Source organism: Amblyraja radiata, chromosome 3 (assembly GCF_010909765.2).
Source record: "Amblyraja radiata isolate CabotCenter1 chromosome 3, sAmbRad1.1.pri, whole genome shotgun sequence".
Taxonomy (NCBI): domain Eukaryota; kingdom Metazoa; phylum Chordata; class Chondrichthyes; order Rajiformes; family Rajidae; genus Amblyraja; species Amblyraja radiata.
The window spans coordinates 73300617-73328571 of NC_045958.1; the positions used below are offsets into that span (position 1 = coordinate 73300617).

At 42.2% G+C, this 27955-nt stretch overlaps 1 protein-coding gene across 13 annotated transcripts in view; it reads right to left on the reverse strand.

Annotated features, from left to right (window-relative positions):
* Window positions 1–27955, reverse strand: part of znf462 (zinc finger protein 462) — a 137473-nt gene that overhangs the window by 82210 nt on the left and 27308 nt on the right. Inside the window, exon 1 of one of the 13 annotated variants that reach the window (XM_033018059.1) lies at window positions 13910–14104. The exons of 11 other annotated variants lie outside the window; for them this stretch is intronic. The gene's annotated coding sequence lies outside the window, so the exon portion shown is untranslated. Of the gene's footprint in view, window positions 1–2887; window positions 2912–13909; window positions 14105–27955 lie in introns of those variants that run through there. One more of the 13 variants, XM_033018057.1, reaches the window with a different exon arrangement.

Consider the following 27955-nt stretch of genomic DNA (forward strand, 5'->3'; position numbering starts at 1 on the left):
GATGGAAATCTGCGGGCCAGATGAATATGGAAAAAAAATACACCTGCGGGCCGGATGATTTCGGGTTACAGGCGCATTCGGCCCGGGGGCCGTAGGTTGCCGACCCCTGCTCTATCCTCTGACTGATGAAAGTCAATGTGCCAAAAGCCTTTTTGGCCACTTTACCTACCTGCGACTCAACCTTCAAGGAACCATGCACCTGTACTCCTAGATCCCTCTGCTCTACAACACTCCCCAAAGGCCTACCATTTACTGTATAAGTCCTGCCCTTGTCAGACATCCCAAAATGCAACACCTCACACTTCTCTGTATTAAATTCCATCAACCATTCCTCAGCCCACCTGGCCAATCAATCCAGATCCTGTTGCAATCGTTCACTACCTTCTTCACTATCTGCAAAACCACTAACTTGTTTATCATCAGCAAACTTGCTAATCTTGCCCTGTATGTTCTCATCGAAATCATTGATGTAGATGACAAACAGTAACGGGCCCAGCACCAAACCCTGAAGCACACCTCTAGTCACAGGCCTCCAGTCGGAGAAGCAACCTTCCACCATCACCCTCTGCTTCCTTTCATGGAACCAATTTGCTATCCATTCAGCCATCTCTCCTTGGATCCCATGCAATCTAACCTTCCAGAGCAGCCTTCTATGTGGAACCTAGTCAATTCTCCGGCCAATTCGTCCAGTCACTTTGTGCCCAAGAATTCATCAACCTTGGTCTTGTGTGCATCAACATTCAAGCATCCACAGCTCCCTGAACAAAGAACTGAGAAGATTAACAACCCTCTGGGTGAAGAAATTGTAATGCACGATCCTAAACCTCTTATCCTAGTTTAGTTTAGAGATACAGCGCTGAAACAAGCCCTTTGGCCCACTGAGTCTGTGCCGACCAGCAATCCCCACACATTAACACTGCCCTACACACACTTGGGACAATATACATTTATACCAAGACAATTAACCTACATACCTGTACGTCTTTGGAGTGTGGGAGGAAACTGAAGGTCTCGTAGAAGACCCATGCGGTCACGGGGCAAACATACAAACTCCGTACAGAACGCACCCGCAGTCAGAATCGAACCTGGGTCTCCGGCGCTGTAAGTCAGCAACTCTCCCGCTGCGCCACCGTGCCGCCCATAAAGTTCTAGACTCTCTGGCCAGTGGAACAGTCAATTATTAATAACCCTCTCAAATAGTACGTCTAATATTTCAGAATTCAGAATGGCAGCGTTCTGCAATAAACACCACCACCTGGGTCGAAGAACCATCTACTTTTGGCCCCGGTAGGAACATTGGTCTTAAATGAGTTACAAAGAAGCACTTTACAAAATTGTAAGTTATGTCATTAACCTATTAAGCTTAAACACCATTGACAGTTAAGCAATGGACCAATATTCCTCTTTGAAAAGCGATGCTCTCTGAAGGCCCTGGCTAATGAGCCAGATAGTAGGCTGATCTTTAATGGATCAACCTAATTTTGCATTAAAATCCACCCCCACAAATACAAGAGGTTTTTTAACAACCCTTCCAAAACAATGTAGAGATTTCCCCCTCAACATTTGCCGAAACTTTGTTTCATGTGAAAGAACACTGAGAAATTAGAAGATACACTGGGTTTTGAATGCTCTTAAAGAGTCATAGAATATTGGCCCTTTGGCCCAACTGTATCTCAAAAGGAAATGTCTCGCCATTTCACACGGAGCACACACACAAGTTGTCTGACATGGAATGTAAAAACATTGAGTTAACAGAGTGCCTGGTTTAGTGAATAGGTCATTGAGTAAATCTGTAGAGAGGTGGGCAGTATGGGAAAGGGGTGGTGGTGGGATCAGGTGACAGCAGGTCCTTTGCTTCTGAATTAGGAAGTTAACGTTAGCCATGTGGAGAAAACAGAGAAACTCAGCAAGCCAGGCAGCATTTGTAGGAAGAGAAACGGCGTTAATTAACATCTCCAGTAAAAAAAAAAAATCCTTCATCAAAAACGCTCCCCTGAAACAACACTTTCCATGTGCCTGAGATGTTCAGTTTCCTCGCATTTTCCAATTTTAATTTAGGTTTCCAGTATCTGTAGTTTCTTTGTTTTTTTTTTATTTTCATTACCTGAAAGTGTTTAGAAAAGCAATGCGGTTCTATCGAACAAAAAAAAAAGTAAACCTCCCTCGGCAAGCATGCAAGAATGAACCTAAAGTTACAAATTAAACAGCTCACAACTGGGGACAAAGTTTGCCCTTACCAGTAAGGTCAGCCACACGCTTGATAGAAAACAATGTGACATTCTCAACATCAACATGCTCAACCTTCAAAACAGTGCAACTCTGCATGAACCGCCAATGGACCTTGCACAATTACAAGAGATATTCCCAGCTTTTAAAAAACGAGATCACAAACAGATTAAGATGCAAACTTTTCCCCCTAAATCCTCATGGGGCGGGTGTTTTGCAGGGGGAGGATTGGTAGGAGAACAAGGATTTTGAGTTTAATCCTGTCTATTTATTTTATTTCAGAAGTTTTGTTTTCTTTTGTTGGATATATCTGAAAGAAGCTACTACACGCTGGAGTTATCTACCACAATCCACCTCGATCTCCCACTGCCAAGGCACTCCCCCACCCCCACACGGTGTACTAAAATAATCTGCAGGGGTCATGGCGTGAAGAGAAGCAAGTGGAGCATGCATGACCTGGCTGCAACATTATGCATGGGAGCATATCCAGGCACATAATGTCATCCTAAATGTTCTCCAGATCCTGCTTCTGCAGGCAGGGCTGGGAAGACAAATCTGTGCATTAAACCACCCACCCCAGGCAACACAGGAGGTGATTTGTGGAGAATAAAAAAAGATAGTGATTCCTGCAAAATATTGCTCAAACATTGTCTTTACTTACTGGTGAAATTCAGCTCCATTTCCCTCCATCTTCACTCACCCTCCTCCATCTTCTGAATGGTGTTAAAACAAGGGAGGTTAGAATCCTAGTACAGTTCAACTGCAGAACCTGTACAATGAACTATTTTATATACACGAGGACCTGCCAATGCTGTGCTTGTAACAAAGGAAATCTAGGCGCACACCTTCAGAAGCTTTGGATCTTACATCTACAAATTAAATAATAAAAATTGGAGTGCGAGAGAGAGGAGAGAGAAAGCTTTCCCAACTGAGATCTGGATCAAATTACAGCACACACACAAAAAGGAGAGGCCCCACCCCATTCTTCTACAAGGCAGGCCAGCACATCATTGAACAAATCTCAAGGCTGTCTCTCTCTCGCTCATTCTGTGTGGCTCCTGCTTTTACAGAGAATTAGCAGATCATTCAAGTCCTCTCACCTCCCCACCCACCAGCTCTTGAGCTCAAATGAGACCAGCTTGCAGCAACCATCAGATGTTGAGAGAGAGAGAGAGAGAGAGAGAGAAACAAAAGAGAGAGACAGACACACAGTATCTGCTGCCTCGTCAACACAGCTTTAAGAGACGCACACACAATAAAGCTTCCTAGTCCTTTTGAGCTTCAGGAGCAGCCATTTTACCTTCAGATCTTCCATCAGCTCCTAGCAGTTCATGCCTCCAGCCAGCTTCACAACATGGCCCCACTTATCTCACAGACATCTCAAGCAGCTCAGGCACTGTGAAAATTGTGTTTCAAATTCCAAGCTAGCTCCTCTGCCAATACCTTGCTGAGAGAGATGTCAAGCAGTGTTCCTGTCTCTGGGGAGGTGGTTTATTTCACACACTACCCCCACCACCATATTTCTTCCCCTCTCTATTCATCTTGTTTTTGTGTCCTGCACTGATCAAGTATGCATCTCTCGCTCGCCTTGAAAGGTGCTGTTTACCAAACCGAGTGCATTGAAAGGCACAGATGCATGAGACAAGGTGAAGAGTGATTTATTTTAACAATACATGGCTTGAACCCCTCTTTCTTCCTCCCCCTCCACCAAGGAAATAAACATTCCACAGTTCCTGCACAACTCCAGCCACCTTCAATGGCTCTTGCAAGAGAGAGAGAGAGCGAGAGAGAAAGAGAAAGCAAGAGAGAGAAAGAGAGAGGGAGAAAGAGAAAGAAAAAGAGAAAAGAAAGGAGAGAAAGAGAAAGGTAGAAAGAGAGAGAGCGAGAGAGAGAAAGAGAGAGACCATCTGACACCACTCGTCACATTCCAAAGTTTTTGTGACCTCTGTTAATCACCAGCCAGTTTGTACGCAATCAGCAAAATCTACCAGCAGACTCACTCCAATCGTGCCCGCGCACACATACACACAGGCACGAGCACAGTCTTCCAGCATGGACTACATCAGATACCCTTAAAAAGCCATGCATGCACATTCTCTTTGTGCTGGTGACCATCTTTGCTTTCTACGTTCTCATTATTCATGAATGGAAGCTTGAAATTCTGTCATCAATTCTGCTCCACCACGAAAGTTATCTGCAATCCCACCTCCCATGAAGAATGCAGCACAATGGGTTAAAGCCCAGCACCTAGGCAATGCCTTCAAGAGATCATTCAACTGTGTAGATACAAAGCGCACTGTTCAAGGAGGATTGTTAATCGGCAAAAGATCAAAACACAAAGGGTCAGCTCTGATACACTTCCAGCTTCGCATCAGGTTAGCTAGTTTTTACTTCTGGAATACTTGCCCATTTTATTTCCCTTCTGTTCGGGGAAACACTCCCTCCCCCTCCCAATCCACTGATTATCCTTTTTTTGTTTCTCAGTCAAACAATAGAGATTCTGTTAATGTACCACTAAAGAAATACATTTGTTAACAGCCATTCCCTCAGGCTTGAGGAAGTATAAGAAAAAAGTTCAACAAAAGTCTGCATGACATCAAGTGAGCATCTTTAACATTATTGCTTGTGAATTTGGTTCGGTGAAATTAAAAAAAAGTTAACGTGGCAAAGTAATAATGCCACCTCAAACAAGGGAGGGGTTTGATCAAAGGCAGGTTTACAAAGCACAGCATTCTTCAGAATGTAACTATACAAAAACTCCGCAATGTTGCATTTCAAAATAAGTTATAGTGTAGCCTCTCTAAACCATAACTCTAAAATGTTAGATAGACACACAGGGCTGGAGTAACTAATTAGCCTGTCCCACTTTCCCGAGTTACTCACGAATACTCCCGAGCTTTCCCCTCGATTCAAACTCGGAGAATGTCCGTAACAAGTCCTTAGGAGGCTGTAGGAGTCCGTAGATATATCGTAGCGGCTCTTTATGCCAGCCATAGGTATTCAGGACGTCAGGTAAGTCGGGATTTTTTTTGGCCTGATGAAAAATGTCCACGAGTAAAAACAAATAGCCCCGAGTACCTACGGCAGACATAACGAGCCGCCACGATATATCCACGCTTCCTACGGATTCGTTATGGACATTCTCCGAGTTTGAATCATGGGAAAGACTCGGGAGAATTTATGAATAACTCGGGAAAGTGGGACAGGCCCTTTAGCCAGTCAGGCAGCATCTCGTGGAGAAAAAGGATGGGTGATGTTTCGGGTCAGGGCCCTTCTTTTATTTCACCCATCCTTTCTCATCAGAGACGCTGCCTGGTCCTGAGTTACTCCAGCACTCTGTCTATCTTTGGTACAAACCAGCATTGCAGTCCCTTTCTACACACTCTAAAATGTTGTGGGGATCACAGATACTAATTTTTTTTAAAAGCAAGGAAATTTACAATTGTAGCCTAGGCTCTCAAAAGTAAAATCACAAGGGGTTCTAAGTATATCAGGAGCAAAAAGGGTAGCCAAGGAAATAAAGGTCCCTTTTACCGAAGAAAGGGGCAATCTCTAAATGGAACCAAGCAACATGGGCAAGGTTCTTCATGAATACTTCTCGTCTGTATTCACCAAGGAGAAAGGCGTGGAAGATAGCGAGCGCAGGAAGGGATACTGGATGACCTGGAATGGGTTAGCATGAAGGAAGAGATGTTATTGGTTATGGGGGTTGCATAAGGATTGATAAATTCACGAGGCCAGATGAGATCGATCCCAGGTTGCTGTGGGACGCAAGGGAGGAGATAGCTGGAGCCCTGTACTGCATGTGTCTTTATTGACCACAGGTGAATTGCAAGAAGACTGCAGGACAGCTAATACTGTTACTTTATTTAAGGAGAGCAGAAAGGACAGGCCAGGTAGCTATAGCCTAGTGAGCCATACATCAATGGTGGGAAATTATTTGAGAAAATCCTAAGGGCTAGTATTTATGTGCTGGAAAGTTGTCATACCTTTCTTGTTCTACCACAAGTATTGAAGTGGATTAGATCCAGGCCTGGAACCTGCTCTGTCATTCAAAGAGATCACGGTTGATCTATTAACTTACTCCATGAACTTCTCTCCGTTCCATAATCCCTCAATACCTCTGATTAACAGTGTTAACACCAAACATCATTGAGTCCTTTGCAGAAGCTTCTACCAGCCAGTGTGTGTGGAAAGCTTTCCTACCTTCACACCAGAAAAGCCAGCTACTAATTCTAACTCTGCCCCCTAGTTTTAACAGTCCTGCCACCAGCAGAAATTGTTTCCCTCCACATCCCGTCAATTCCTCTTAATATCCTGGAAATGTTGATTAATTCGCCCTTGACCTTCTAAATTCCAGGGAGTGCAATCCCAGTTTGTGAAACCTTTCTGGGTAAAAAACAGAATACTTGGAATGCAATTGGCCAACAGCAAGAATACCTAACTGATGGAAGCCAAGTTTTTAACGGTTCCACTCCGAGAATTCTAGCCCTTGTTAATTGAAAATTAATGTACATGTTCTCACTTCCAGGGATCAAAGAATGGGAATATGATGCTAAAGCCAAGGTTGGAACAGTCATTATCTTCGTGAGTTGTGGTACAAGTTCAAATGTTCAAGTGACCTACTCCTGCTTCTGCTAATTTTATATGTAGGTCGGAACTGCAGATGTGTAGGAAAGAAATACAGATGCTGGTTTAAATCGAAGATAGACACAAAATGCTGGAGCAACCCAGCGGGACAGGCAGCCTATCTGGAGAGAAGGGATGGGTGATGTTTCGGGTTGAGGGTGAAGAAGGGTCTCGACCCGAAACATCACCCATTCCTTCTCTCCAGAGATGATACCTGTCCCACTGAGTTACTCCAGCTTTGCGTTTATTTTAAAAATTTTTAGTATGTTAAAAAGTTTTGTTTTGGATGTCGTCTTTTTATGTGGGGGGGAAGGGGGAAACTTTTTTTTCTCAGTCCCTACCTGGTCGGAGATGCATCTTTCCTCCGTGCCGCATCTTTGCCCCTTCCTCACGGCCTACCACCTGGACTGGAGCGGCGTTTCCTGCCGGGACCAGCCAGAATCTTTAGCTTCGGCGGCGGCACAGTGCTGAAGCACCATCGCGGAGCGGGCGATGCCTTACCGAGGGCTGCCATGTGGTAAGCTCCAGAGTGCTGAGACCGCCGACTCCAACATCGCGGAGCATCCAGCCGTGGTAGCACTGACTTTAAACAACGCGGAGCTTAGGATCTTTCACCGAGATCGCCAGTGTTGGAGCTCCGACCAGAGCGGCCTGTGGATTTCGGGAGCCACGCTCCATCATCCAGCGAGAGGGCACGAAACATCGGGCCTCCGTTGCGGCGACTGCAGAGGCCTCAAATAGGCCCCGACCATGGGTGAACAAGAGGAAGAGGACTGGTCTATGCTGCCTTCCCTCAGTGGGAACCATTGTGGGGGGATGTTTTTATGTTGAATGTTAAATTCTTCTTTAATGTTGAGTTTTATTTTTATTGGTGTGGCAACTCATATTTCACTACACCAATTGGTGTATGTGACAATAAATGTCCTTTGTCCTTCTGACAAGTCAGACAGGAAACACAACCGTTTCTCTTTTCGCAGATGCTGCCTGACCTGCCAAGTGTTTCCAGCATTTCGTGTTTATGTTTCAGAATGTCACCATCTGCAGCTGTTTGCTTTTCATGTAAACAAACATTAATTGTGAAAGGCAATTTTCAAATCCAATTTTTGAGGAAACTGTATAAAACACTCAGCAAAACAAAGCTTCAAGGTGTCATTAGTTAAACAAGAAGTTAGAAAAGCTTTGAACAAATGGTGGAAGGTTCACTATCTGGATGAAGATATATATTTATTACTGTCCCAGAGGAATAGTCTTCACTGTAAATGAATGCACTGGGTTCCAGAAAAAGACCAGTTACAAACTCTATCCAAGCTGCAAAATCTCCTATTCTTGCTGTCCAAGTAACAACACCAACAATGTCTGGCAGAATTTCAGGCTAGAGGGCAGCAGACCTCAACCACAGAATCAAGCACATCAATAATGCTTGACCTATGCTGCCTTTAAAGATGATATACGTGCCACATTATGGCATTGTGTAAATGCGTAAAGCTCAGACACTTAAACGATGCACATTTCTCATAAACCGCTCTGAAATCCTCAAACAGTTGTAGGAGAAAACCACGAGTAACAAACTATGAAACCTCAAGATTCAGCTGCCAGTGTGATGATGACACAATGCTTTCAGTCAGGATCTTTTCAACTCTGGGCAAGAGGTTCCTCCCTGTCGAAATCCTTGCCACTGAGCTCAGGGCCTCCATAAAACATGGAGCCAAAAACACCTTTGCTAGGACATGATTGAAAGTCTTCCAATAAAATGTCCTGTGCATTTGCCACGAGCATTCACAAACACAATTTAGTGCAATGCCATCAGTCCCAATCAGCACTGACAAATTTATTTCCCCTTTCCACTGATAACATTTCACAACAGTCTCTGCCAGCTCTCAACTGTGGCCTTCCTTAACACCACTCTATAGACACACCAAAGACATGGCAGATTTTAACTATCAACCACACAAGTGGTACACATTTGCCTAGATCAGAAAGTGGAGTAACCAGTTTATTGAAAGTTTATAATTCAATTTGCACGTACACAAGCACACCCCAATTCCAAAATTTCTTTTTTCACTTTTCAAACAAGAATTTAAAATTGACTGAAATTGGAGGGATCCTTTAGATTCATATGCACATAACTGCATACAAACAAACATCACCTTCATAAGAATGACTACCAGAGGTGGTGGAAAATATGGCCCCAAAACCACCATCGCTTCCAAGTCCAATTGAGTTCTATGTGGTTACACAAAATTTTATGAATTCTATAGGCCAGACCATTTGACCCAAGTGATCCATGTCAATGTTTACACCTCACAAGACCTCCTGCCAAACTGCTTCAGCTCATGTGTTTTTCCAGGTTCTACTTAAATATATCTCTGCCTTCTATCTCAACCACTCACTGTGAGGGCAAGCACACCATTCTTACTACTCTTTGGCGAGGTTGTCCTTAATTTCTTTTCTGAACATTATTATTTATGGCCCCTCCCCCCTCCAAAGTCAAGATGACAAGTTTTTTCTAATCCCAGCGCATTCACTCTCACTAATGCAAAATCATAGGAATTCCGTCCTACATTATCCTTTCTCCGAGCATCTGGAGTTTCTTTTTCAAACTCATATCATGCATTTCAAACTATCCATGTTGGTTTCTGCCACCTTGTAGTCCATCTTTTTCAAGAATCAAGAGGCATTATCCGTGGTGGGAATGATGCCTGACCCACTGAGTTCCTCTACCTTTGTTTTTTTCCTTTTGAGATGTCAGCTGCTTGTGGAAACACAATTTGTAGATTCCTGCACATTGGCAGAGGACAGCTTATCCTTCAGTCCAATTTTGTGCTGTTTGATTTTATGACTTGGAGTGTTTAATTGTCATATACACCAGGAATTCAACAATTATAATTTTACTTGCTGCAGTCTTATTGGCAATAATGCCACAATACCACAACTAAATAAACATGAATCAATAATGTAACAAATTATTAGTAATACTACAGAACCAGACCATTATAGTGCAAACCACAGTATGCAGTTCACCTATAGGATGATTGTTGAGGTTGGGATGTGGTTAGGATTACGCTGTGTGGTTCAAGAGCCTGATGGTTGATAGAAGAGACAGTTATTCAACCTGGTCAGAGGGGGTGGGGATCACAATTCTCAGGCTCCTGTAACTTATCCCAATGGTAACGGCAAGATGAGAGTGTGGCCAGGTTTGTGGGGGTTTTCATTGATATTAGCTGCTTTTTTGAAGTCGTGCTTCTTGTAGATCTCTTCCAAATCAAAGCCCATCTAACTGAGGTTATTTTATTGTCATCTAGCATTAACAAGTTCATAAGAACCTAAAATTACAGTCAATGTTGTCAATTACCCTAGACCAATAATACCAACAAGGTCTGCCAACCATGCAACCATGAGATCATTGCACTGTTCCAATTTTAGCTTTGGGCCTTTTGGAATTTAATTGCCTCATGCTTTCATGTATGAAAATCCCAATTACTACATTTCCTTCCAAAATGTCAACCACTTTTCCAATTTTTTTCTCCTTTAAAATTTTCCTTCGGAGAAATCATTGACCAAACCATTGGTCACCATCTTCAAGTGGGTCACTGCCAAATTAGGCCTAGTTAAAGCTCTTATGAAACACTTGAGATATTACAGATCAAGCGTGGACTATTTTGCTAACACTAGCCCAGCTAAAACATTGCATTGACTGGCAGTAACTGGCTTTTCCTCAGGAGAGACATCGGTGTTCACAAAGCACATTTCACAACACCTAAAAAAGGTAGCACATCAGTTTTTCCATCAGGTTGGTGGTATGCATTCCATGTCATTCAGCACCCTCCACTCCCCACCCATTTAATTTTTGCCTTCCAAGTAGGTAAATCAGGACGGTGTAATAATGATCAAAATTTAAAGAATGAATGGCATTTGATGGGGTAGGTGGATGTCCCGACTTACAGGAGAGTTTGGAAGAGCATACTATCAATAAACCTCTGTACTACATATGTCACCAAGTCTTTTTGTGGATCTGTTTCAATCAATTATGAACATGGCCACAGATGCACTTCCGTGTCTTTAAAAATAATATACTGGCCAGAAGTGACTTTTAAAAATTAACCAATGACAATGAGCCTATTTATATGGGTGTGACCCATCAAAGATTTGGCACAGTCATGATCCCCTTATGTTGCATTTCCAATACATATGTACACAAAGAGTAGACTGAAGAGAAATTAAAAGCCAAGGACTTTTGGCTTCCACAATGGAACCTTTCGAGAGTAAATTCATACAAGACACCGTCTGTACATTAGCACGCGTTTTATTACACGGCAAGACTTGTCCAAAGTCCAGTGATATTAGAGCATTTTTTCTCCAGATCACTTTCTGGTTCTTACAACATCTTTATGTCTTCTGTTCTTGAAACACCCGTGCTGAACTGAGGGGAAATTCATGGAGCAAACAAACCTCCAGCAAGGAGGCAGAAATTGTTGAAACATTGTGAGAAAATACAGAATGGCATTCCAAGGGGTGACATGCCACTGTGGCCTAGAAACAGTGTGGCACTTGCTGACAACAATAGGTATTTCCATTTATGGGCAAGACTAAAACTAGGGCCATAAATCAAATAAAGAATGTACGAGAAGTCTCTTTCCCCAGTGCTGGAAATGTGGAAATTCTCCCATCGGGAAAGGATGAGGTTAAAAACAGTTACAGATTAGTTTCCGCCTCTTCCTTTCTTCTTCCCGGCCCCCACCCTCGCATCAATCTGAAGAAGGGTCTCGACCTGAAACATCACCTATTCCTTCGCTCCATAAATGCTGCCTCAACCGCTGAGTTTCTCCAGCATTTTTGTCTACCTCAGATTAGTTTATTGTCATATACACCAAAGTGCAAAGAAATTCCTTGTTCGCATAAAGCTCAGAGTAAACAGTAACAACTGATGCAACTTTAAACACAACGAGGAGTGCAAAACAGTATAATGGTGTAAGAATGTAGTGCATAAAAGCCCACTAAAATAGAATAACCCAATGCAGTAGCGTTAAGAGTATATGGGGCACCACCAGGAATAGGGTACGAAAGGGATGATAGATGTGGGGAAGAAGCCGTTAGTAAATCTGAATACGAGACCTTTAAGCTTCAATATTTTCTTCCAGAAGGGGAGGGAAAATTGGAATGGCCAGTGGCAGGCATCCTTTATGATAAATCCAGCCTTCCTAATGCAAAGCATTGAGATGGACTGGATAGAACCAAAGATGTATTTATCAGGTTGAGACAGGGATGGAGGAGGTTTGCAAGAAGACCAGTAGATGCAAGAAAGGCTGAATGACTTATTAGTATGCTGTAAATTAACAAAGGCTTTTCCATGTTGGTCCAAAGCAAGGTTGGTGTTCAATGATAGTACATGCACAATGAAAGGTATAAGTATGGGCAGTTTACATTTTCAGTAAGTTTATATTGAAACTTTGAGAGAAGATACAGCAAAATCATTCATACCGCGTAAACAGTCATACTGCTTTGTAATGTTAACAGATTTAAAAAAATCTAAGACATTAAGAATGATCACAAATATAATTAAGGTGTTTAGGTAGAAACTCTGGGGTTGGAAGTTATGAACTGGTCCAAGACACGGGAGAATCATTTTCATATTAAGCGGGCGGCACAGCTGGTAGAGCTGCTGCCTCAAAGCACTGGAGACCCTAGTTCGATCCTGAATTCGGGTGCTGTTTGTATGGAGTTTGCACGTTCTCCCTGTGATTGCATGGGTTTCCTCCTGGTGCTCGGCTTCCAACTAAATCCCTAAGATGTGCTGGTTTGCACATTAATTGGCCTCCGTAACTTGTCTCGTATGCGTAGGGAGTAGATGCGAAAGTGATATAACATAGAATTAATTTGAACGGGTGATTGATGGTTGGTGTGGAGTCGATGGCCTGAAAGGCCTGTTTCCATGTCGTATCTTTCCATCAATATTACAATCTGATTGATCATTAATAGGTGTCAGGATTCACTTTGGAAAGATAATGAACACCTGGAACTCTTCCTCAAAATGCTAATAGGAACAATCAAACATTTCAAATTTAAATTTGCCACCAAGAGTTTTAAGGCAGATACAGGTAGACAGAGTTCAAATATAGATTAGTCAAAATTAGACCGAATTGTGGCAGACTCGAGGGACTGAATGGTCTCCTCCAATCTTATATCATAATTTGCATAAATTGCAGCAGAATAAACAAAATTCCATGCAACCAAATGAGTGCACATCAAATAGATGAGAGATATCACATGCATTATTCTGAAGAACCTCATAATTTGTTTGTGCTAATTAATTCTGTGGAGTTTATTTTCAGTTGGAATACTGCTCAATAACTTATGGGGCATTACAATTGGTACAAGTATTCTTGGGTTTGGGAGGGAATTGACCACCCAGGATTCTTGTTCATGATCACTGATTAGCAAACCCTCCTGGAAGCACACATGCAAAGATTAATAAGAACAGGAATGGGCATGGCTGAAAACAAAAATCTCACAGTCTGCACTTGCGGGTGAATGCCCTGGGCTCAAGTAACTGGTGGGTAAACAACACACATTACACAAGTTCCGTATGCCGAAGAAGAGCGTTAGTAGAGGGGAACTGATTGGGTCTCTGTTCAAGGAAGAACCGGAGAGCCTTATGACCTTCCTGGTGGGGGAATGGAGGTATAAATGGATTGGAAATCCATGGCAAAGAAGAGGCAATGGGCCCCCAGGATTTTAAAGTTATTGACGAGTTGAAGGACGCTTGAGGTGTCTCAGATACAAGTTGGAAGGGATTGGACAAGGGGGATAAGATGGAACCAAGGTATTTAGAGATTAGTTCTGTGAGGAAGGAGCAAGCAGAAATAACGGGTCTGTCAGGGCAGTCTTGTTTATGGACTTTGGGAAGGAGATGGAAGCAGGAAATATAAGGCGAGGGAACTATAAGGCTAGAAGCTGAGGAAAGGAGATTGCCAGAGGTGATGCGATTGGTAACGGTACAGGAGATGGTGGCCTGGTATTCATCTATGGGGTCATGGTCAAGATCATTCCCACTGACCTGTGTGTCCTGGATTTCATTCCACTGCCAGAGTAAGGCCATTTACAAACTGGAGGAACAGCACCTCATATTCCATTTTGGTACCTTACAACACAATGGTAGCAACAATGAATTCTCCAAGTTTAAGTAAATATCTCCCCCCTTTCTTTCATCCTCTCCTCCCTGTACTACACCTGAATGTATACCCATTACTTTCGCTCCCCCCCACCCCACATTGCTTCCCCTGGCTTCACATTTCACACTTCTTCCATCCTTATCTCACACTTTGTCCAAACATTGCTAATCAAAACCCCGCTCACCTATATCCACCTATCACTTTCCATGCTTTGTCCAGCTCCCTCGTCTCTTCCAGCTTTCTCCCACCTGCTATAATCAATCTGGAGGCCTCGATCCAAAACGTTGCCTATGCACATTGCCTGCGATGCTACCTGAGCCGCTGAGCAGTGAGTAGTTTACAAAATACACCTCTTGTTGACTTTATGAGAATTTTATTGTTTATTGTAAAGGCAAATTAATACAGAGGTAGGGCGGTTACGCTTCAACAGTGTAGCACGATAGTGAGATCATATCAAGCCAACTGAATCCACTATTGTTCTTACTAATGCTAAGATGCAAATATGCTGCAAGAACCTCAGAGAACATTAACTAGACCAATAGCTAGAATAGTCGGGTTGTCAAATGAGGAAGGATGGAAAGGCTGGGCATGCATCTCCTGAAGGTTGGAAGAATGAGAGAAGTCTTGAGTAGATGGACATGGAGAGGGCGCTTCCTCTCATGGAAGAGCCTGGAACTGCGGGTCACTTAAAAAAATAAAATAATAAAATGGGTTCACCCATTTAAAAAAATATTGAGAATAACATTTTTCTCTCAGATGTTTGCAAGGTTTGGAACTTTTCCTCTGCTTTGGAAACAACCTTTGAATATTCTGAAGGCAGATGATCAATTTTTTAGAAAGGGTTGAAAGGTTACTGGGATAGGTGTTAATGTGGAATTGCTCTTACAATCATCTTACAATCATCTCCGCTATAAATGATAGAGCAGACGTGAGGGGCTGAGCGGCCTAGACCCGACTCATAGAATGATAGAAACAGAGAATTGGTTTACACCGAGTGCTGATGTAACTCAGCGGGTCAGGTAACATCTCTGGAGAAAAAGGATGGGTGACGTTTTAGGTCAGGTCTGAAGAAAGGTCCTGACCTGAAACGTCACCCATCCTTTTGGAGATGCTGCCTGACCCGCTGAGTTACTCCAGCATTTTGTGTCTATCATAGGGTGAAACACATGTATCTGTTCCCTCTGTGCTGCCCAATATTGCAGCAAGAAGTCAACACCTTTATCAGCAAAAAGTAGATGAAGTACATCAAGAGGATAAAAGACCATTCCAGAGGTTTGTGGCAACAAAGGACTGGAAACCGTTCCAATCTAGTTCTTGGGTCCAACAAGACTCTGGTCTCCACAATTCCACACAAAAAATTTGAAGCACGAATGCCCAGTCTCCTCGTTCTGACTGGAATGTTGCTAAACCTATCATGGCAAGAAAAATGTGTCACCAGCACCATACTCATCCGGCATACCCACTGAAAGCAAACTTTTTTTAAATTAAATGCAATGGAAAATGGGTCTGGTTTCCAAACCAAGTTCAATGACCAAGTTCTATACTAAGTGTTGATGTTAAATAGTTGCACACCTCTTTCATAACAACTGCCCTCAAGTCTCAGACTTTCAAAATGAGGTTCCTGAGAAGTTAATCACAGGATATAGACAGACCAGGAGTAAGAGGCCATTCAGCTCCTCATGGTCATATGGATACATTTCATCATTCAATATGATCACATTGACCTTTTACCTGAAAGCCACACTTTACTGCACTAACTCCCTTAATTTTTTAATATCTCAAAATCCACGAAATTTAGTCCCCATGGATAGAGGACTTTAAAAATTCACTACTTTGTGGATGAAGACAGTTTTTCTCATTCTGTCCTGAACAGTGGATCCCTTAGTTTGAGACTATGAACTGTGTTCTAGATACCCCAGCCAAGGGAAACTGCATCTACCCTGTCAAACCCTTAAGAATTTGTTGTGCTTCAAAGCAAAGTTGCAATACTAAATAAATGTTTTAACACTTGCGCAAGCAGTAACAGCTATATGCAAACTGTGCCAGTGCCAATGAAGTATAGTATAGGTTTACAGTACTGTTCCATGATAGAAATGCTTGATCCCCAAGACTGCTCTACATGCCCCAGAACTTTCATCTTACATTTCTGTTTTAATTGAATTCATTTTCCAACTCTTCAATTCAGAGCAGTGATTGAAATAAGTACTACAGGAAGCATATGGCAACGGAACTAGGTCAACCATTAACCAAGCAGGAGGAAGTCCAACAGAATACACCCTGCACAAGGATTTTAATCTCCTCCGTCCGTGACCTTCACCAAAGTCAGGCAACGTGCTATAACAAAGCCAAGCTGAAATCCTCCTGTAGCATACACAGACAGACACTCTCATGCACGAGCATCCAAACCAGCTTAGCATATGGAATCTTGAAAACATTAAATCATACAACCAGAGTATACCCTTGCCTTTTAATGAAGCCTGGTCACTTTAGGGAGAAAAAAAAATCTCCTTGCGAACAGGTTTTATGACTCCTTATATCAGGATTACTACAGAGCTGGATTATTTCAGTCAACTAAAATCAGACCACAGCTACAACAGCCAAGGGATGTTTCTTTTAAAAGTATTTCTCCGCTTCTCCATAATTTCCTTTAGCCCTAAAACTCTCCTAGCTTTCTGCATTCCTCCAATTCTTATTCATGCTTGAATTTCCATTGCTCTACCACTTATGCTTGGACCTTCGGATGCCTGGACCATAACCTGGAATTCCCCTCATAAACCTCGCCATCGTTTCCTCAACAAAATACACTTTAAAGACATATTTCTTTAAGCACCCATATTTTCTGGCGGGGCCTGGTGTCAAATTCTATTTGGTAATTGGCCTGTGAAGCATCTCGGGACATTAAGGATACAATTAAAAAGTGTTAATTGGTATAACATTAGCATACAGAAGCCAAATTGTAAATATCCGGTCTACCCAAGGTGAGACAGGTTTACGAAGCAATTATAATCCAATTAAATCACCTTACTTTGTGCAAAATTATGCAAACAGACCAAGATTTAAAGCGAATGCCTATTCTCAACACAAATCATTCTTCAGATCTTCTATGCAACCAATCCCTGAAAGACCAGTCTACACACAACAATGCCACCTCCCTTCCCACTTACCCAGTTCTCCCATCCCCACCCAACTCAATCTCATCAGTAGTCGAAATACAGCATCTCTTCAAAGCAAAAGTGTGCCAATCAGGAATCACCATTAAAATGTGCACGGGAACAAAAGATTAAATAATAGTACTGCCGAAGTGGAAGAAAATCATCTCATCACCTGAAAAGGAGTTTGTTCCCAGGCTTGAAAGAACCTGATATCATAAGTCACTGAAGGAGCCACTTCATCCAACAAATCTGTGCCAGCTCATTTTACGGAGCCTGGATCCCGAATGCTTCACCAACTGCTTTCAGAAACTCGGCTTTCAAAGATTTACAAAGAATCAAGCTCTCTTCCTCCTGTACAGGTGTGCGTGTTTTATATGCTACTTCCACAAGGCGATATTTCAGCAAGATGGGCTCGATGACTGGAAGCCCATTTGTTTGAACTCTACATAATCTATACATCAATCCATGTCCTTTTTTGTTTAATAGTACAAACCACTGTTCCAAGTCTAAACTCGACTGCAGTTAATATCTGGCATAACTACTAAGGAAAGGTTGACTGAAAAACTTAAAAATTACACAATAAACCCAACTCTCATACAATTTACATTTGTAGAGTGACTAAATGTACAAAAACCCTCCTAAAGCGCATCACAGGAACATTAACAAATAAAGTTAACACAGGTTTTAGTGCACATGTCCAAAACTTTGATTAAAAGGGGGTTTTCAGAGACATCATAAAAGAGTTCTAGATCTTGGGCCCAAGGGAACAGAAAGTTAGTCAAGTGTTTACATTCAGAGATAATCAAGATGCTCGCAATGGATTGGAGAAACCTTGAAGTTTGCAGGTTTGGTGAAAGATAGAGAGGAAAGGTAAGCTCATGGAGGGAGTTAAAAGCAAATGTGAGAAGCTTAGAAAAACAAATCATCTGGCCAAGAGCCAATTTAGTTCAGCAAGAACAAAAGAGTAGGGTGAGCACTTGGTACGGACAACAAAGGTTTGGAAGAGCTCAGATTTCTGAAGCTGGGAGGCCTGAGGTCACAAATCAGAAATAGATCAGGTTTGAAATGACAAACAACCAAATTTAATAAGCCCTACAGTCAATGCCAACAGAGAGATGCAAATCAGCTTTGAATAAACAGCAGCACAAACCAACAGATGGATGCATGGTCAACAGCACATGAAATCAAGGGCAGAGCAAAGCTGACCACATTTAAAGAAAACTTTGTTTAGTTTCAGTTGATTAAGAACTTCTCCGGGACAAGGTATTTCAAATCATCTGACTATATTTTTCATATTACTTGATATTCAGTGTTTAACTGAATTGTGCTGTCCTGTTGTGGAATTGTTCTATCTGGGACATATGACAATAAAATACTCTTGACTCTTGAACTAAATAATTGTATAGCATGAAAAGTTAGCACCTTCCAGTTTTCTGCAAAGTTGGTGTTAACCACATTAGGAAGCCTGATATTTAAGTGGCTTTTATAGTCCTATACTGTGAATGTAGAGTTGCATAAGGAAGATATCTAAACTAGGCAAGATGATGTGAAATATCGAAAGAAGCATTCAGAAAATAATAGGATTGGGCATGGTCAACATGGATTTATGAATTAGAAATCATTTTTGACAAATTTGTTAACTTCCTTTACAAGCTGTAACTGGTACAATAGATTATATGGAGGATATTCAAATGGTCTTTGATAAACTTCTTGATAACAATAAGTCAGTGGAACCTGGGAATTGGGATATATATATCCCCCAATTCCCAGGTTCCACTGACTTATTGTTATCAAGAAGTTTATCAAAGACCATTTGAATATCCTCCATATAATCTATTGTACCAGTTACAGCTTGTAAAGGAAGTTAACAAATTTGTCAAAAATGATTTCCAATTCATAAATCCATGTTGACCATGCCCAATCCTTTTATTTTCTGAATGCTTCTTTCGATATTTCACATCATCTTGCCTAGTTTAGATATCTTCCTTATGCAACTCTACATTCACAGTCTAGGACTATAAAAGCCACTTAAATATCAGGCTTCCTAATGTGGTTAACACCAACTTTGCAGAAAACTGGAAGGTGCTAACTTTTCATGCTATACAATTATTATATATATATATAGGGACTGAGTATTTCACAACTGTATCAATGTTATGCATGAGGGGACCACATGGTATATGTCCAGTTCTGCCAATGATTCAAAGCTGGGTGGTGAGGTTAATGCAGAGAAACATCCATCAAGGGATATGGGCGGGTTCAATGAGTGCACAAGGCCACAGCAGTTGGAATATAATTGGAAAAAAATCGAGGTCATTCAGTTTGGTAGAAAAATAGAAATGCAGAGTACTTTTTAATGGCAAGAGATTTAAAAGTATTGGCGGTCAGAGCGCACACAAATTACTAAACTTTAGCAAGCAGGTATTACAGTCCATGAAAAAAAGCAAATGGTGCAGTTTGCATGGGGATTTGAATATGGATAAACATATCTTATTACAATTATATAGGGCCCTGATGATACCACACCTGGAATATTGTATACAGGTCCTGTCTCCCTAAGGTACTGTTTACCAGTAAGGGATAAAGTGCAGCTACGGTTCACCAGAATGATCCCTGGGATGAGGGATTTATCCTTTGAGAAGAGATTAAGCAGACAGAGCTGTACTCTTGAGTTTAGAAGAGCAAAAGATAGTCCCATTGAAACAGTTTCTTAGGTGGTGCATCCCCTCCACTGCTTACCTAGGATTTCTGTGCACTCCGGATGCATGGCCTCGAGATTCTCAATGCCATCCTGAACGTTCCTTCTCCACGCTGGATAGTTGTGGGCCAAAGGTACCCTGAAGACAGTGAGGGCGTTGCACTTGAAGGAGGCCTTGAGAACATCCTTGAATCTTTATTTCTGGTAACCTCTTCCCGTGACACGGCTTAGAATAAAACATCTGTTTTGGGAGTCTGGTGTCAGGAATTTGAACAAGGTTGGCATGCTCTACGTAACTGACTATACATATCCTCCTTACATGCCAGATTGCAAAGTACATATGATTATGTGGAAGCAGAAGAGATCCTCTAGCCAGCCATGTTATGGCGATAGTACAGTACCCAGACAAAGACCCATCATTTATTTATTTGCCTCTGTACTCCACAATTTGAGATTTGTAATAGGAAAAAAAAATCAAAAAAAATCACATGTGGTTAAAGTGCACATTGGCAGATTTTAATAAAGGTCATTTTTATACATTTTGGTTTCACCATGTAGAAATTACAGCAGTGTTTATACATAGTCCCTCCCCCCCCCTCCATTTCAGGGCACCATAATGTTTGGGACACAGCAATGTCATGTAAATAAAAGTTGCCATGTTTAGGTTTTTTTTGCATATCCTTTGCATGCAATGACTGCATGAAGTCTGCGATTCATGGACATCACCAGTTGCTGGGTGTCTTCTCTGGAGATGCTCTGCCAGGCCTGTATTACTGCCATTTTTAGCTTATGCTTGTTTTGGGGGCATGTGAAAAGCATGCTAATTGAGTTCAGATCATGCGATTGACTTGGCCACTCAAGAATTGACCATCTTTTAGCTTTGAAAAACTCCTTTGCTGCTTTAGCAGAATGTTTGGGATCATTGTCTTGCTGTAGAATGAACCAATGAGTTTTGAGGCATTTGTTTGAACTTGAGCAGATATAATGTGTCTATACACTCCAGAATTCATTATGCTGCTACCATCAGCAGTTGTATCATCAATGAAGATAAGCGAGCCAGTACCTTCAGCAGCCATACATGCCCAGGCCATAACACACCCACCACCATGCTTCACAGATGAGGTGGTATGCTTTGGATCTTGGGCAGTTCCTTCTCTTCGCCATACTTTGCCCTTGCCATCACTCTGATACTGTATAAGTTAATCTTCGTCTCATCTGTCCACAAGACCTTTTTCTAGAACTGTGGTTGCTCTTTCAAGTACTTCTTGGCAAACTGTAACATGGCCATCCAATTTTTGCAGGTAACCAATGATTTGCATCTGTATCCTCTGAATTCCTGTTAATGAAGCTTCTGCGGACAGTGGTAATTGACAAATCCATGGACAGTGGTCATTGACAAATCCACACCAGACTCCTGAAGAGTGTTTCTGATCTGTCGGCCAGGTGTTTGGGGATTTTACTTTATTATAGAAAGAATTCTTCTGACATCAGCTGAGGATGTCTTCCTTGGCCTGCCAGTCCCTTTGCAATTAATAAGCTCACCAGTGCTCTCTTTCTTCTTATTGATGTTTCAAACAGTTGATTTTGATAAGCCTAAGGTTTGGCTGATGTTTCTAACAGTTTTATTCTTGTTTCTCAGTTTCATAATGGCTTATCTGACTCATTGGCACAACTTTGGTCCCCATGTTGATAAACAGCAATAAAAGTTTCCAAAGGTGATGGAAAGACCAGGCGGAAAGACTAGGTGCTGAGAGCTCTCTTATACCTGCATGGAGGCAATTAAACACACCTGAGCAATTACAAACACCTGTGAAGCCACGTGTCCCAAACATTATGGAGCCCTGAAATGGTCGGACTATGTACAGTGCACTCAGAAAGTATTCAGACACCTTCACTTTTTCCACATTTTGTTACATTCCAACCTTAATCTAAAAAGGATTAAATTAATTCTTTATATCATCAATCTACACACAATACCCCATAATAAAAAAAGCGAAAACAGGTGTTTAGAAATGTTTGCAAAGTAATTAAAAATAAATAACTGAAATATCACATTTACCCAAGTATTCAGACCCTTTACTCAGTACTTTGTATAGGCACCTTTGTATTTAGGTAATTTCTCCCATTCTTCTCTGCATATCCTCTCAAGCTCTGTCAGGTTGGATGGGGAGTGTCGATGCACAGCTATTTTCATGTTCTTCCAGAGATGTTCGATCGGGTTCAAGTCTGGGCTTTGGCTGGGCCACTCAAGGACATTCACAGACTTGTCACGAAGCCACTCCTGCGTTGTCGTGGCTGTGTGCTTAGGGTCATTGTCCTGTTGGAAGGTGAACCTCCGCCCCAGTCTGAGGTCCAGAACGCTCTGTAGCAGGTTTTCATCAAGGATCTCTCTGTACTTTGTTCCGTTCATCTTTCCCTCGATCCTGACTAGTCTCCCAGTTCCTGCCGCTGAAAAACATCCCCACAGCATCATGCTGCCACCACCATGCTTCACCATAGGTATGGTATTGGCCAGGTGATGAGCGGTGCCTGGTTTCCTCCAGACGTGACGCTTGGCATTCAGGCCAAAGAATTCAATCTGAATTCAAGAATTCAAAGAATTCAGGCCAGAGAATCTTGTTTCTCATGGTCTGAGAGTCCTTTAGGTGCCTTTTGGCAAACTCCAAACGGGTTGTCATGTACCTTTTACTGAGGAGTGGCTTCCGTCTGGCCACTCGACTATATAGGCCTGATTGGTGGAGTGCTGCAGATAGTTGTCCTTCTGGAAGGTTCTCCCATCTCCACAGAGGAACTCTGGAGCTCTGTCAGAGAGATCATTGGGTTCTTGGTCACCTCCCTGACCACGGCCCTTCTACACCGATTCTCAGTTTGGCCAGGCGGCTAGCTCTATGAAGGGTCCTGGTGGTTCCAAAGTTCTTCCATTTAAGAACAACACAATCCTGGCTCGGAGGTCTACGGACAATTCCTTCATCTTCATGGCTTGGTTTTTGCTCTGATATGCACCGTCAACTGCGGGACCTTATATAGACAGGTGTATGCCTTTTCAAATCATGTCCAATCAATTTAATTTACCACTGGTGGACTCCAATCAAGTTTTAGAAACATCTCATCGATAATCAATGGAAACAGCATGAACCTAAGCTCAATTTTGAGTATTATCACAAAGGATCTGAATACTTATGTAAGTGTGATATTTCAGTTATTTCTTTTTAATTACATTGCAAACATTTCTAAACACCTGTTTTCGCTTCTTCATTCTGGGATATTGTGTGTAGATTGATGATAAAAAAAATCTATTTACTCCATTTTAAAATAAGGCTGTAACGTAACAAAACGTGGAAAAAGTGAAGGGGTCTGAATACTTTCTGAATGCACTGTGTAAACACAGCTGTAATTTCTACATGGTGAAACCAAAATGTATAAAAATACCCTTTAATAAAATCTGACAATTGTCACTTTGACCACGTGATTTTTTTTCTATTACAGATCTCAAATTGTGGAGTACAGAGGCAAATAAATAAATGACGGGTCTTTGTCCCAAACATTATGGAGGGCACTGTATATAGTCCCGACCCAAAACATTCTGTCCATTTCCTTTCACAGATGCTGCCTGACGTGCTGAGTTCTTCCTGTAGTTTGTTTTGTTGCCTTGATATTATGACTGATTTGCTGTCTCTGGTCCTTTTCCCAGCCCAATTTCATTAGAGGTCAAAAACTATTGACCCCATATCCAAAAAACTTAACTGAGCATCCATGTGCTCTCCAAGGGAGAATTCCAAAGATTAATAACTCTTAAGTAATTTATTTTTATCTCAGTCCTAAAGGGCTGCTCTTTATCTTGTGACTAGTCCCTCAGCTGTGAATTCACTAAATTGAAGAAAATGCATGATCCAATCGCTCCCAAAACCTTGTTTCTCTCCGAGTTCTGCCCTTATTCTTCTAAATTGCAGGGTGTATATGTACTCTTAATCTCTATCCAAGTGCAAATTCCTCATCCCAGAAAAACCAATCTACTATAACTATAGATAGAAGGAATGGTTGACATTTCGGGTTGAGACCCTTCTTCGTCTGAAGAAGGGTACTGACCCAAAACATCACCCATTTCTCCTCTCCAGAGGTGCTGCCGTCCCTGCTGAGTTACTCCAGCATTTTGTGTCCATCTTCAGTTTAAACCAGCATCTGCAGTTCCTTCCTGCTATAACTACAGTTTAGTTTAGAGATATAGCTTGGAAACAGGCCCTTCGGCCCACAGATTCTGCGTCGACCAGCGATCCTCGCACACTAACACTATCCTACACACACTAGAGGCAATGTACAATGTTACCAAGCCAATTAGCCTACTTCTGCACTCTGCAAAGTCTGGATAAGATCTAATCCGCTTTAGCAATACAGAATTACAATTATACTTCCAGTACATCGTTAATATCCTCAATGCTACTTGAGTGAATTTATTTCTTTATAGGATGTGAGCACCACTGCAAAAGTCAACATCATTGTCCCAATACATGATTGTCCTCAAGAAGATGATGGTAAGCCACTTCCTTGAACATGTGGTGAAGGATATCCAGCTGCGCTCGTGGTTAGGGACTTCCAGGGATATTCCCTCAAGGCTGAAGAAAGAATCCAGTCATGACAGTGATGTGCAACTTGTGTGAGATAATGTTCCCCTGGCCTTCTGGGTATTAGAGGTTACAGGTTAGGAAAAGTGCTTTTGAAAAACCCTTAACAAGTTACTGCAAGTGCACCTTGTAGACAGTGCACACTCCAGCCATGCAGTGCATCAATGGCAGAATGTCTGAGATGTTCCTGGTGTCTAAAAACAATTGGATAGCCTGAAAAGTGGTTCACAATTAGATTGGTACAATGGAACTTGTTGTGAATCTCAGAAAACCTAAAAGTGCCATCATTGAATTGTGTTGTCCTGGAGTGCGTGAGAGCTTGGAGGTTTTTATTCCATTCAACTGAGATCTTGATTCACTAACGCAATTATCAAAAAAGCTCATCAGTGCCTCTACTTCCTGAGAAGATTACGGAGAGTCAGTTTGTCAAGCAATACTCTCTCTAACTTCTACAGGTGCACAGTAGAGAGCATGCTGACCGGTTGCATCGTGGCTTGGTTCGGCAATTTGAGCGCCCTGGAGAGGAAAAGACTACAAAAAGTAGTAAACACTGCCCAGTCCATCATCGGCTCTGACCTTCCTTCCATCAAGGGGATTTATCGCAGTCGCTGCCTCAAAAAGGCTGGCAGTATCATCAAAGACCCACACCATCCTGGCCACACACTCATCTCCCTGCTACCTTCAGGTAGAAGGTACAGGAGCCTGAAGACTGCAACAACCAGATTCAGGAATAGTTACTTCCCCACAGCCATCAGGCTATTAAACCTGGCTCGGACAAAACTCTGATTATTAATAACCACTTTCTGCTATTTGCACTTTATCAGTTTATTAATTCATGTGTGTATATATTTATATCATGGTATATGGACACATTTATCTGTTTTGTAGTAAATGCCTACTATTTTCATTGTCCTATACAGGGACACATGACAATAAACTCACTTGAACTTGTTGCAGCTTGAATGGCTACTCAAATCACTGTACAAAGGTCTCTGTGCTTTCCACATGCACGGAGAGACTGCTGTAGGCTTAAGGAAACCACACAAGGCTTGGGGAGCAAAATACAAAGTGCTGGAAGAACTCTGAGACATGCTGCATCTGTGGAGGGACTGGATTGACAACACTTCAGACCAGGACCTTTCCTCAGACTGAAGGCTTAGGGACATCCTTCTGCTGCTCTGAATTTTGGACACCATGTTCCAAGGAGTCAACAGGCAAGGGGTTGGCTCAGGATGTTGTTGGAACACATGTAGAATATGCAAAATAATCATATGAATTCAACAAGGAATATAATGGCAAACAGTTGACAAAAAGCACATGGGAAAATGGACTGAGGGAGGCAAATTAAGTCGTACTTATTGCTCCTATATCTTTGGAGGAAAAGAGCTGCATTTTAACCATGAAAAATTGAGAATGCCCTTCCATCCATTCCCAAATGACCATGGAAGAGGAATCTGAACGTTAAAATTAATAGTAAGAATTTTTCTGTCGAAACTGCGAAGTTAAAGCAGGAAAGTAAGCTGTGCAAGTCACCTGCAAAGAGCCATAGGTTGTGGGAGGAAAACAGTGGATAATTTTGGGGAAATGGGAAGCATGTACTTTTGTTAGGAACACTAAAAATGTGGTTCCTTTTAAAATAGTGAAAAACCATCAAAATGTTGGCATACACTGGGACCTTGATTTGCTGGACAAGAGAGGAGAGGTAAACCTGCAGGTACAGTTGGAATGGTAAAAGGTAAGTGGCCATTATTGGAAGGGAACATGAAGTGCAAAGCATTAAATAATTTTCCATTCAACAAGACCTTAGATTGATCTTATTTGCGATCCCGCCTTCAGTTTTGTTTTCCACAACGAATGGATATGATGTTCAGGAGTCAGTGGAGCATACTTTAACTCAAAGTGATTGTTGTGAAATTAAGGTCATCTCATGAGGAGAGACAGAGGAGGCGTGGGTGTACTCATTGAAGATTACAGTAATGAGAAGCAATCTAATTGAAGCCAACAAGCCCTCCCCATGTTACTAATGTCCGAATGATGGGATTCCTGTGCATGCAAACAAGCGTTTGTGAGATGGGGGTGGATGGATGGATGGGGTGGGGGTGGATGGATTTGCTGGTTTCTGCGGGGGCTGCAGGCATCTTTTGTTGGGAGGAAATGGGGCAATTCCGAGTTATATCTCTCTCCATCTACCCCTCCACCCCCCAACCCGAGCGATAGCAACTGGGTCGACTAGACTTGGGGATGCTGAACAAACTCATCCTCTCGCTCACCGAGTCGGTGAGGCTGGCTGGTGGCCGCTCTTCCCTCACCCATTCACTCTGCCAGCACTGCTGCTTCTGTTCATTCCTGACGGCTACCCATCATCTGGGGAAGACCTGTGCACAGCGTGAAGAGTGATTGACAGGGGAGATGCTGAGATGTCATTTACTCGTGCTAGAGACTAGAACTAGGCAGACAGCCTCAAGCAAAGGAGTTGGCCACTTAGGAATGAAGCAAGGAGAAACGTCTTCACCTGGGGCTAGTAACCCTGTGGATGCTCACTCATCAAGTATATTCAAGATGGAGGCCAAAAGATTTTGGACACCAAGAAAATAAAAAGATATGGGGATCAGATGGCGAGCCTCTACAGGTGGAAGTTCACCCTTGGTGTAATTGAAAGGCATGCATGCTGAAGGGACTGAATGTTTTTCTCCTGCTATCAAGTGTCATGTTCTTTTGTTCACGGGTCTACAGGCTATGTACCAGAAGCCTACACAACTGTAACCAAAGAATCGCATTTCCATAATAACATCACCTTGACTATAAATAACACCTTCAAAATTGTAGCCTAGCCCGAGGCACCACTGAAATAATATCAAAGAAAATTTGACACTGCATCATACATGATAACCAATAGCTTGGTCAAATGAGTAAATTTAAGGAGTGTGTTAAGAGGAGGAGGGGGGGAAATCTACAGGCAGCTTGGTGAGAGAATTTCAGAGCCTAGAGACTTAGCAAATGCAGCCCTGGTGGCATCACCACTAAAGTGATGAATACAAAAGAGCTAGAATCTGAAAATAAAGATAGCAGTGATGGAGGAGATTACAGAGATGTGGTGGGGAGTGGGAAAAAGATTGAGGAAGGAATGGAGAGATTGGCAAATAAGGACAAGAGTTTTACTGAGAGCCAGTATAGATCAGTGAGCAGACAGATTAAGAGTGAATAGTACTTGGCACCAATTAGGATATGAAGGGTAAAGACACTAGAGACTACAAACGTTGCAAACCTGCGCAAAAACCAAAATGCCGAAGAAACTCAGTGGATCAGGCAGCATCTGTGGAGGGAATGGACAGGTGATATTGTGGGTCGAGACTGAAACAAATCTTAAGGGTCCCAACCCGAAACGTTATCTGTCCATTCCTGCCACAGATGCTGCCTGACCTGCTGAGTTCTCTCCATTCCCTCCAGCACCTTGTATCTAGC